This window comes from Mirounga angustirostris, unplaced genomic scaffold, assembly GCF_029215605.1.
Source record: "Mirounga angustirostris isolate CCGP_5_RB_7025 unplaced genomic scaffold, mMirAng1.0.hap1 SCAF_4, whole genome shotgun sequence".
In the NCBI taxonomy this organism is placed as follows: Eukaryota; Metazoa; Chordata; class Mammalia; order Carnivora; family Phocidae; genus Mirounga; species Mirounga angustirostris.
Window position 1 is genome coordinate 141,170,313 of NW_026991712.1, and position 12,605 is coordinate 141,182,917.

A 12,605-nucleotide genomic window follows, 5' to 3' on the forward strand; every position below is an offset into this window, starting at 1 on the left:
ACAATGTGATGTTTAGGGGTGCCAAGCCCCACGCAGTCAAAAATCTACTATAACTTTCGATTCCCCCCAAACTTAAGTACCAACAGCTTAATGTGAACTGGAAATCTTATCAATAATATAAATGGTTGGTTAGCACATATTTTGGATGCTATATGTATTGCATACCATATTCTTACAATAAAGTAAGCTGGAGAAAAGAAACTGTTATTAAGACGTTCATAAGAGAAAATACATTTGCAGTACTATACTGTAAAAAAATGTATATGATTGGACCTGCGCAGCTCAAGTCCACTTTGTTCAAGGGTCAGCTGTACGTGGAGATACACAGGGGCGACCCCCACTGATATTTTGTTTACTGTTGTTGCCTTGCTAGTTTTTGTATATGATAAATGCTCAGCAGACATTTGTTGAATAACTAAGGAGAACAATGAAAAGCATATCTATGTGGCTCAGACTCTAATGACATAGGAATTAACAGAGGCGAGAGATCCATGAGTTAGGGGAAAGTGAGGAAAACTTTGTTCAAAAGCTGTCACTTCTTCTTTTTTTTTTTTTTTTTAAAGATTTCATTTATTTGATAGAGACACAGCGAGAGAGGGAACACAAGCAGGGGGGAGTGGGAGAGGTAGAAGCAGGCTTCCCGCAGAGCAAGGAGCCCGATGCGGGGCTCGATCCCAGGACCCTGGGATCATGACCTGAGCCGAAGGCAGACGCTTAATGACTGAGCCACCCAGGGGCCCCAGAAGCTGTCACTTCTGACGCCTTTGAGAACTGACCCAATAGTGAGCTTTGCTGTGGTCACTGGGTTGATAGAAGAATGTGAATGGAGAATATTGGTGCAGCCAGCCTGCTCTGTGCCCCCTTAGAATCCAGGATTGTGCTTATGGGCACCTCTGGAGGATACCTGGGTATCATTGGAGTGTGGTCAGAAAAGCATCATGCCATTGCCATCACGGAGGAAAGAGGATCAGGGTGTTCATTTTGGAGGGGAGCAGACAGCTCCCAGATCCAGATGTGGGTGGTCTAGGCAGAACCAGAGAGGAGGGGGATCTCTGAGAGCCTGCATGTGCAGAGAGGATGGCATTCAGCCTCAGAATGGTCAACTTGCCCGCTGCCCGGGAAAGGGCACCTTGGACGCCTCTCAGTTGGAAGATATTATCTCCAGATGGAGTCCTCTGCCTGCTGGCAAAGTCACCAGCATTATTTGGTAATATTTTGATGTACTATTTATGTGGAAAGGGGTTTTATTGACATATCTTTCACATTATGCACAAACAGTTCTAGCTTTTCCTTCTGAAAGGGACTGTAGCAATGAAGATGGCAAATCTTGGAAAGGCATTAGGGGGCAAAGAATGGATCGGGCCTGGGCTTCTGCCCAACACCATGTGTCCTGGCTGGAGGGTCCAGGCTGAGGCCTGATTTGCATTCAGATCGCATCCCTGGTTGGTGAAACTGGACTCGCCTGTTGTCCTGATGAATCTGGCAAAAGCTCCAGACGAGGGGTGACAATGAGCGGGACAACACTGTGGAGGGGAGGGCTTGGGGGAGTTACCCAGGGGGTTCATGTCCTGCATTTGCCTGTTCATCATCTCCGTTCGGGAAACAACTTCAGAAAAGCAAGCAAAGAGGTTCACATTATGTTAGTGACCCCTGAAAAAACTTGCATATCTCTGCTGGGAAATGTGTGCCTTTCCTCTGTGCTGCATTTATTTTAAGCATTTAGCTTCCCCACACAGTGGCAACTCATTTACCCATTTTCTTTCTTTCTCTCTCTCCCTCTCTCTCTTGCTCGCTCTCTCTCATGAAATCACTTTAGTCAGCACAAATTTGGAGGCAGAACCAAACCCAGTAATAGCATATCTCATGCTGCTATCAATTTTCCGCCAGAAGAACATTTTGGGACACAAAGTCCTTTGTCTATTTCCAGAAGCTCGATTCAATGACATTACATGAATGACTACAAAACTATAGCATGTTCTGCACCGTTTCAAATTGTAACCTAAAAAAAAAAGGAAGAACTTGGATCATAGCCAGAGCGTAATGATTTCAGTTCTTAAGAAAATCCAGCAACCATTACACCACATTCAATATTTTCTTGCTGTGGAAATTTAAGAATCGACTCTAATCAAATAGCAACCCCACCACCCCATCCTCCATTTTGCTAGGGTTCCTGTTACTAGCAGGCCTCCCACGTCTGTTTTGGCTTAAAAAAATAAATAAGTTTACAATATGTTTTTAAAAATTGGGCTGAATCAGACAATTGTATATTTTGGAAAATGAATGCAAAATGTAAAACAGACTAATCATGATTCCAAATTCAATCTTCAGGGCCCTAATTGATCCCATCCCAAAGGTAACATTCTATCTTAATTGACATGCGAGATGGTTACAATTATGTAAAATAAAACTGGGCCTGGTGGAAACTCCATATTTTCTTATTGAACAGGGGATGGCCAGCTTTTATAATAGTTGATTGCAAAAGGATGCAACCACTTTGCTCATATTTCCTATTTTGGTTTGGTCCTTGTATGTGTGCAGTGAGGTGCCCCTCCCTTTCAATAAAGTCTGGATATCAAGGGGAATCCGATGTCATTATATTTTCCTTGGGGTTGGGAGAGACACTATAGAAAGGGCCAATATTTTCAATGTCCATTTCATAAGTCAGTTAAAAAGAGAGAAAGAGAGGGAGAGGATGAAATGGAGCATTTTCATATTTGTTGGCAGAGTGATTTTTCTGGGCGATTGTGACCACACGCACGAGCCCGTGCTCAGCATCGATGGAAAACAGATGGTAGCGAGCGGGTGTGGAGTGTGCGAAGATCACACGAAGCTGGGCCCACGGGAGGGACCACCAGCCCTTCCAGGACTTGGTAGAGTCTGAATAACAATGCCCATAAGGAGCTCTCACCCTCTCTTGGACGCCTGCACCCCTTCTGCCTCTCTGCCTCGAGCACCCTGGACTGGAGGCCAGGTCTCCCTGGGGATGCTGGATGTTGAGGAGGCAGGAAGGCAGGAGGCCTGTTTATGCAATCAGGAGAGGCAGAGGCTGCAGTGGAACACCTGTGCCTCTTGGCATCTTGCCTCCCTGGACGGGTGAACCAAGCAAGCCTTGAGTGTGGTGATTAGTACTAATCACTGTCCTGCCCAGCAATGCTGGCCATAGGGGTGCTTTCCTATTGCATCTACCCTCAGTCACTCTCTACCTCCCAGGGATGTCGGTCTGTCCACGTCCCCCTGACTTTATTCAGGGCCCCATCAAGTCTCTCCTGGATTGTCGCAGTGGATTTAATAACTGGTCTCTGCCTCCGGTCTTGCTCTCTGGAACTCACATAGAAGCTGGCATCATACAAATCTGACTGTATGACTTCCCTGTCTAAACCCTCCCTGGCTCCCCAAGAGACGCAATGAATGGAACATGACTGTTGTTACTTACTTACATAATTATTTGCCAGGCACTATGTGCAGGGCCTTGGTAACTTTATGTTGGCTAAATGAAAATGTCTTCTGGGGCGCCTGGGTGGCTCAGTCGGTTAAGCGTCTGCCTTGGGCTCAGGTCATGATCTCTGGGTCCTGGGATCCAGCCCTGCATGGGCTTCCTGCTCAGCAGGGAGTCTGCTTCTCTCTCTCTCTCTCTGCCCCTCCCCACTGCTCGTTCTCTCTCTCTCAAATAAATAAATAAATAAAATCTTTAAGAAAAAAAGAAAGAAAGAAAGAAAATGTCTTCCTTGAGCACCTAGGCAGGCTCTCCTACCCACAGGGCATTATACAGGTGTGCTCAGAGAGTTTGTCCTTAGCAAGCTATCAAGGCTTTAGCCATTTTTTACCTGGGCCCACATAGATAAATAACAGTGAAAGAAGTGCTCTTTGGGCGAACACTGCAGTCTGGACATACTTAGCTCCCCAGGAAGGCCTTCAGACAATAATGGTGTGGTAAATAAAAAACATTGTATTTTGCTCTTACTTTTTGCAGGCCCTCAGGACCTTAAATCACCTTGTTCCACAGACTACCTTTCCGCAAGAGGAAATGGAAGTCTGACGGAGATGTGACTTCTTTTTTTTTTTTAAGATTCTATCTATTTATCTGACAGAGAGAGACACAGCGAGAGAGGGAACACAAGCAGGGGGAGTGGGAGAGGGAGAAGCAGGCTTCCCGCGGAGCAGGGAGCCCGATGCGGGGCTTGATCCCAGGACCCTGGGATCATGACCTGAGCCGAAGGCAGACACTTAACGACTGAGCCACCCAGGCGCCCCACTATGTGACTTCTTAGGTGGTGAGTACTAGTTACTGGCTGGGCTGAGATGAGAACCAGGGCTTCTAGCCTGAGGATCTTGTACCGTGTTGGGCAGGAGCCCCAAGTTATTTGGGAAATAAACAAAATCCCTCCATGGCACCTCCTTTAATTCCATTTCACTTTTACCCGCCCTCCCCTCCACCCTCTATTCCTATTTTTATGTTACTTGTGCTCAAGGCCCCCGTGGAGAGCCCTGTTCATGAGAAGCAGCCTGGGACAAAGGAAGGAGAGTCAACCCTGGAGTCAGAAAGACCTGGGTTCAAATCCAAGCTCTACCATTTTGCTCTAGGAACTTGAACAATTGACTTATTTCAGCTGATGTGAAGACCTACTGTGTGCCAGGCACTGCTGTAGATAGTAAGTGAGGTTACAGCAGTGATGAACAAAAGAAAGAAGCTTTCATTCTTGTAGGGAGATAATGACAGACAGACAAAACAGGGGCAGAGAACAGGAGGTGTGTTTGGGGAACAACATATAATTCAGTGTGGTTAGAACCTAGAGTCTAAGGGAATAGGGAGAAGCAAGGAGAGGGTGGCTTGGAGAAAGATAGGACCGATGATAAATTTGTCCCTGAGGACAGTTGACAGCCACTGAAGAGTCTTATTTTATTTATTTTATTTTTTATTATGTTATTTTAGTTACCATATAGTATATCACTAGTTTTTGATGTAGTGTTCCATGATTCCTTGTTTGCGTATAAACACCCCACTGAAGAGTTTTAAGCAAGAAAGTGACATTTCCCTTTTATTTCACTTTTAAAAAAAATTTTTTTATTTAAATTCAATTTAGTTAACATATAGTATATTATTAGTTTCAGGGATAGAATTTAGTGATTCATCAGTTGCATATAATACTCAGTGCTCATTCCATCAAGTGCCCTCCTTAATGCCCATCACCCAATTCCCCATCCCCCCACCCACCTCCCCTCCAGCAACCCTCAGTTTGTCTCCTGAGGCAAACCATAAGGGACTCTCTTTTTTTAAAAAGATTTTTTATTTATTTTTTGACAGAGAGAGACACAGCGAGAGAGGGAACACAAGCAGGGGGAGTGGGAGAGGGAGAAGCAGGCTTCCCGCAGAGCAAGGAGCCCGATGCGGGGCTCGATCCCAGGACCCTGGGATCATGACCCGAGCCAAAGGCAGACACTTAATGACTGAGCCACCCAGACACCCCCCATAAGGGACTCTTAACTATAGGTGACATTTCCCTTTTAGAAAAACAATTCTGCTCACAGATATGAGAAATCATTTCAGCTACAGGAATGAAAATGAATTGGAAGGAGGAAAACTGTGCGACTTTGGGAAAATTATTTAACCTCTCTGAGCCTTAGTCTCTTCATTAGTAAAATGGGCATACTGCCCATCTAATAAGATTGCTGTGACATTAAATGAGGTAAAATAAATCAAATGGCTTTAGCATTATCTGGCCCTGTGTACTCTTCATGTTTCAAGATAATTGGTTTTTAAGAAACCCAGGTGCCAAGTGGATTTCAGGGAGCCACTGGAGGAGAAGGTGGGTGGGGCTGGACTGGGCCGGGTTACAGACTGAGGTAAGGAGCATAGACCTTCAGCCCCTGATTGAGAGCTAACAGTAATGGTTGCTGGGCGTCTAAGGATTATTGCTGGGATAAGAGTGTGGTGGTGGTTTGGCGGGGGGTGGATTGCTACGTTGAGACAAATCCGATCCCTGTCACAGAGAGAAAAGCCTTTTTCTCGGACACACCTTCATGGTGTGTTGGATCATAAGGAGCCCCTGTGCACAGCCAGGGAGAGCTGTGGGGGAGGAGGGGAAGAGAAACCTGAATGGGTACGAAGTAGACACGAATGTGCAGTGTTGGGAGCAGAGAAGAAAAACGTGAGAGGAATGTAGGGAGAGAGTGGAAGCAAACAGTAACAGGGGGCCAGAGATTCTGAGGAGAAGGCAAGCAAGCGAGAAACTCCCCTGCTGCAGGGATGGCTGTGAGATTAGAGGAGCAGGACCCTCTGATCGCCGGACCGCCTGATAGTGACTCTTACCACACCCATCTGCTGTGTGGTTCTCTTGTGTCACCGCCCATCAATGTTCTCCTATATTCTCAGTGAACTGTATAGGAGCGGTATCTGGGGTAAATCAAGGAAAAAGGTAGAACTGTGTATCTGAGTCAGAACTGAGAGAAGAGGATAGACAGAGTGCTTTCTAGGTGTAGCTGGAACAAAAAAATCTGAGTAACAAGATCAAGAACATATAAGCCCTAGAACCACAGCAATCTTGGGGAGACTGTGAGATTTGATGAGGAATGGCATGGAGGTAGTGTCTCAGCAATGTTATTAGACTCTCAAAGGACAGAGTGATCCTAGCGCACACTTGAGTTGCATATGGCATTTGTCCTGACCATCCCACGAAGCACGAGGACTTTGAGAAACTATGTGTGGCCTTTTGGGGAAAACACCAAGCAAGTGACCGAGTTAGAACCTTGCCCACTTTATCCACATTTCCAAAATGTTGCCTTTTCACCCGCACTCACTCGTCCATCTACCCACCCATCCATCCATTTGTCCATCCTTCTGTCTGGCCCCCACTCGTCCAGTATTCCATCATTTCTATCTCTTCCTCTCATTGTTCTCTGGTGCCCAGACTGATATAGTAAAACAAAACCAAAAACAATGGCCCCCTCCCCCCCAAAAATCCCCAAAACAGAAAATCCTCTTTCATCCTTTAGACCTTTCATGGAAAATGTAAAACTTTAGACCTTTTTGGCCTCTTTCCAATGCTTTACTGAAGAGTTTCCTCCCAGTACCCATACTGCCAACAAGATCATTCTAAACCAATGTGGTCAGCTTCTCCCTTCACAGTTTGATCTAGATATGGATTTGGGACTTTCAGATTTAATTAGAATCTGTTTCCCCCCATTTTTAGAAGCTATTGAATAATATAAACTACATTTCAAATCCTCTTAGCTTGACCTGAATCTTCTGTATTTTTCCTTTAACTATTCTGATTGGTATAGATACTTGAGAGATTTTTGTCTTCAGCCATTAAAAGGAAACGAATAGTTTTTTTTTTTTTTTTCTTGAAAGAATCCCACTTATATTTATTACCTATGTCCATTTTATCCCGAAACCATTTGGATATGTGGTTTTTACATTATTAATAAGTCACTGAAGCTCCCAACCTGGCTTTGAGTATATTGTGGCGAGGAGATCTTTGGATTACAACTCCATGAGTCTGATTCGGGGATGTAAACTCTAGGGCACAAATGATTTTGAAAGTAGGTTGAAGGCACTTTTCTGGAATGGTGATCTGAATGTAGAAATCTGTCGTTGTGGGGGGAGAGTCTGAGGTTCTATCATAAAGATAGAGACAGACCTGAGCAAGGCCATGGCGGAGAGAAGCACCTGGAATCCTTAACGATCGGCTTGGCTTCCTGTCCCTGCAGTCCACTAATCCTCCAGGTGCAGCCACTTAATCTACACCTGTGGGCTCAGCCGTGCCTCCAAATCTGGATTCAATCCTCTTCCCATTTAAGGGGAGTTTAAGGAACTCTGGGATGTTAGTTCAATCAACCCAATGACTGGTTCCCAATGACTGAGATTTGCATCTGAGTTCCCCTGTTTTTTCTAGGGCTCACCCCATCCTGACCTCCTGGTACTATGTCTGAGGTTCAGTTTCCTGGAAATCTGTTCTGCAATCCCCCCACCCCCATACAGACCACCCACAGGTCTGGATGTTGCCAATGTTGTTGAGACACTACTAAAACCAGGATGTCACTTAGAGTTGAAGCTTCCAAATGTCAGTTGCTACCCGCCTACATTTTCTCTTATTTCAAGCATCTTCTCCTTTTGTCCCCTTTCACTGGGGTTTGCCTGACCTCTGGATGCGGGTCCATTTTCATCCCTTTATTTGGAAACTTCTATGAATCAGTCACTACACTAAATCCTGTGAATACAAAGAAGAATAAATCACTATTCTTGTCCTCTGGGAGTTCCCAGCCTGGCAGAGAAGACAGGAATGGAAGCAAACCCTCTTACTCAGTGGATGAAGTATAAACAGAATGCCAGGACAAAACAAGGAAGGGTGTCCTGCTCCCGGAGGGTTCAGAGACAGCTCCACGGGGGGAGGAAATTTGAACCTTAGAAAATGGGTAGGAGCCAACTGTGTAGGTAAGTTAGCCGAGGATTGCAGCGAGGGAGCAATTAGAAGCACATGTGTGTTTGGGGGCATTTCAAGCAATCTGGGAAGACTGAAGTGTGGGATGGGTGGGAGCTGAGGCTAGTGAACTGGGCAGAGGCCAGATCAGTGATGACCTTGTATAATAGCAATGACTCTGGCAGTGGTAAGAGAAGGATGTTGTCAATAACACCAGATCCAATGTCCCTTTTTGGTACATTAACATAATATTAATATGAATAACTTCTACAATAACAGTAACTGCCATTTATGTCCCCACATGAGCTTTATAGGATGTTCCTGAGTGTTTCCAACACCCATGGTCAGATGTTTGGGAATTGTCGGGTTAAAGCGAGTTCAGGGGATTTCTCAGAGCCTTTGATGGGTTAATGTGCTTTGTTACTGGGATGGGGCCAGAAGCATTTCTCAAATCTATTTGACCACCACCTTCTCTGTCCTCCAACATTACAAGGGACACTAGTTTTTGAGCACCACACTTTGGGAACAGACCTGGGATGTTCTTCGTGTCCTGTCCAGTTCAGAGCATTTACGAGCAGCCCATCTGCAGGAGCTTTGTAAAAGTGTAATATTGCTCATTGTGTACCCTTCTCTGTTCTGTCGTTCATAGCCTGCCCGAGACATTAGGGCTAATCTCTTAGACATTGCACAAGGCTAAGGCTGCCAAGTGTTCACAGTTTCCGAAAGGGAAACATGGGGAAAAGAATCCAAGTGCAAAGGGGTGAACTGTGGGGGATGGGGAAGTACTAACAGTGGGAAAAGTAAAATGGGGGACAGAACTTTAGAATGAGTAAAAAACCCTCACTGAAAATCAGATATGGAGCCCATTCCTAACCTACGTTCTTGGTTTAGAGACTTTAGATCTGAGTTTTAAAACATGTGGGTAAAAATTACCAGTAAGTCTGTGCTTCCCAAGCCCTGGAAAGGCAAGACACTACCTTGCTAATTTTGTAAATCCATAATGGCATCTGGTGTAAGATGGGTGCTCAGTCATACAATGACTGAAATTTAGGTTTTCTCTCCAGGGTTCAGTTCTCTTTTAGTGGGCTTGCTGCTTTCTGTTGACATTAAAAAATGACATTCCTTTGAAAATAGTGGTGCTCTTTGGGAGGAAGGATTGTGACTGATTTACATTTTGTTCTTTCTTTTGATCTGTGATAAACATTTTTTTTTGTTATAATAAAGGTATTATTCTTATAATCAGGAAACAGCAATAATTTTTTAAAAAGTGCATCCCTAGTTCTCCCTCCATGTAAACTTTATAGGAAGAATAGAAGGTTGAGGGGATACACTTTTGTGGTGACTCAAATTCATCAACCCCAATTTGGCAGGGAAGGATGGAGAGAAAGTTGAAGTCTTCAAATCTCACATTTCCGAATACTGAGGCCAGCACCGTACCTGGCATGCAGTAAATAAGTATCCGCTGGATGAACAAATATCAGGGAGGTCGGGGAAGCCTATTATTCCACTCATTCATTTCCCCTTCTGAAGATCTTTCCAGTTAGAGAATTCCTTCTGGGGCATATGGGTGAGGGATGGCTGCATCAGGAACAGGGTACAGACAGGTTGAATGACCTGCCCAGGTCACTCCATAGGTTGGGAGGCCATTTAGCAGATCCAGAGCTAAATCCAGAGCCCCGGGTTCACCCTGGGTCCAGGCTGTCCAGGGCCTGCAGGGTCCTTGGCCAGTCAGAGTGCTGCCCTGCCTCAGATTTGCACACACGTTGCTCTCAGGTGCACGGTGGTGGTGTTTGGAGCAAAAGGGGGCCTTGAACAGATCGTAACTACACGGAACAAAAGTAACTTTGAAAAAAAACAATCCCTCACACACTAGCACCCTTCCTGCCGGCCCTGTTGTGATTTTGCACTACGGGTGCATTTTAATTGATGAAATGTGCTACACAGTCCAACCAAATTGAAAAGTAACAACCTTCACTTACCATTTGGAGATGTGACGGAAGTGCCAGAAGTTAAACTCTGAGGACTAAATGAAATAACAGAAGCTCCCTATCCTCTCTTGAAGAAGCTCATTAGTTTTTGCTTTCTCACATTCTGTTTGCTGTGGCCTGCAGCCAAAAATGGCGGGCGGTGGAGATAATAAGTGAGAGTTAAAAATATGCACAGAGTGGCTGGGCTGTGTGTGGACCCCCCCCCCGCCCCCGGCATCTGGGGGAGGGGCTCAGGTAGGGGCAGGCTGGGAGGGCAGGGGGAGGGGCAGGCAGAGGGGGAAGGAGGGCAGAGACAGGCTGAGAGAGACAGAAAGAGAGAGAGACACCCACACACAGAGACACAGGTCGTGGGGAGACGGCGAGACAGAGGAATGGAGACGGACAGAAACACAAGAGTGTATGAGAGACAGTGCACACGCACTCAGAAATAGAAACACACACACACTGAGGTGGCGGTGGGGTGGGGGGCAGGAAGACAGAGACAGAGACAGAGAGAGACAGAGAGACATGGGAGATGGAACGTGCTCTGAGCAAAAACTTACACCAACGGGAGTGGCTTCAGACGTCAAGGCCATGCTGTGGGCAGGGCAGGGTCAGTCACATCTTGTTGCTTCCTCTGCATGCTCTACCCACAGCAACAAGTGGACGCAAGGGAAAGTAGACCTAATGTGGCTGTTGAGGGCAGCCATGAGAAGGACAAGCAGGGGAGAGGAGGTCTCAAATGTGGCCGGCCTGGCAAGAGGCAGGTGCCCTAGGCCACGATTACAGTTACAAGGAGCAAGCCCTCCCATGCTAGCCCTCACTTATCAGGGAAATTGAGGCTCACCCATTTATCACTTAATCCCTGTATTTCCAGGCCTCGCCCCGGACCTGGATGGAGCAGGAGCATGCTAGGTAAGTGCCGGTTGTTGCCATGCACCGTGGTACCACCTCCTCCCTGCCTGCAGCTGCTACTGCTTTTTTTCAAAGATTTTATTTATTTATTTATTGTCAGAGAGAGCAAGAGAGCGAGTGCATGAGCAGGGGGAGCGGCAGGCAGAGGGGGCAGCAGGCCTCCCGCGGAGCCGGCAGCCCGACGCGGGGCTCGATCCCAGGACCCTGGGATCATGACCTGAGCCGAAGGCAGATGCTTAACTGACTGCGCCACCCAGGCGCCCCCCTTCCTGCTGCTTCTTGATGTCACACTGTTCACTCCTCTATGTAGTACGTGCCCGAGCACCCGACTGCGTGCCAGGTTCTGGGGGAATGGGCACAGTCCCTTTCCCCAGAGAACTTCCATTTCACTGGGAGAGATGGACTAGAACATCAGTGCCTCCAACCCGAGCAGAGCAGGGGGTCCCAGTGAGCTGCAGCTTGGGCCAAGCTTGTTATATGTACAAGTCTTTGACAAATGCCACAGTGTGCAAGCAGACTTGGGTCTGAAAGGAAATGTCAGAGAGCAAAAAAAGAAAAGGAAGAGAAAGGAGAAAGAAGCTAGCATTTACTCTTGTGCCAGGCACTGTCACATATGTTATCTCATTGACTACAGAGTCACCCTGGCAGGTGGTTATTTTTATCCTTTTTTGTTTTTTTTGTAGACAAGGAAATGGAAGATCAGAGAGGTTAAGGAACCAGTCCAAGGTACCTCAGCTAGTCAGTGACCGAGTCACCAGCCTGGGTCTGTCATTACTGCCCCCCTTTGCTCCTGAGGCCTTGTGAGAGTCATCGTCCACCGAGGAGACCAAGGGCCACCACAAACACTGAGGCAGCCTCAGAGCAGAGCCGGGCTCTGGCTGCCGCCCACCCCTCCATAAATGTATTTTTCAACAATGAGGTTTTCTCTGCAAGTTAGTGATTTTATGGCTCTCAGCAAAAATCTGTGACACCAGATGTTAAATGCAGCAGGAGAAAGTTATTTTCATCATTGGTGAAATCTTGCACAGTGCACTGAGTCTGGTCACATATCTGACTTCAGGCAACATGTGATCTGATTTCTGTTCACAGAAAGAGGCTCGGCAAGGGCTGACAGAGACGTGAACGGCTGTCTGGGCCTCTGGGTATTGGGAGAGGGGGCGGCTCAGTCTGTGACTTCGCTTGTGCCTTGACTGGTAAACATCAGCGGGCTTATCTGTGGGACCAGACCCCTTGGCCAGAGACCCCGCGATCACTTGCTGGGGGCTCAACAACAGTATTTTTGGAACTTGTCCACACTGAGGCCATC

The 12,605-nt window shown here is 46.5% G+C and overlaps 1 long non-coding RNA gene across 1 annotated transcript in view; it reads left to right on the forward strand.

The window, feature by feature from the left end:
* LOC123859550 (uncharacterized) overlaps positions 1-12,605 on the forward strand; it is a 162,116-nt gene that overhangs the window by 112,191 nt on the left and 37,320 nt on the right. Inside the window, exon 8 of the long non-coding RNA XR_010410924.1 lies at positions 11,262-11,299. This is a non-coding gene — a long non-coding RNA (uncharacterized LOC123859550). The remainder of the gene's footprint in view (positions 1-11,261; positions 11,300-12,605) is intronic.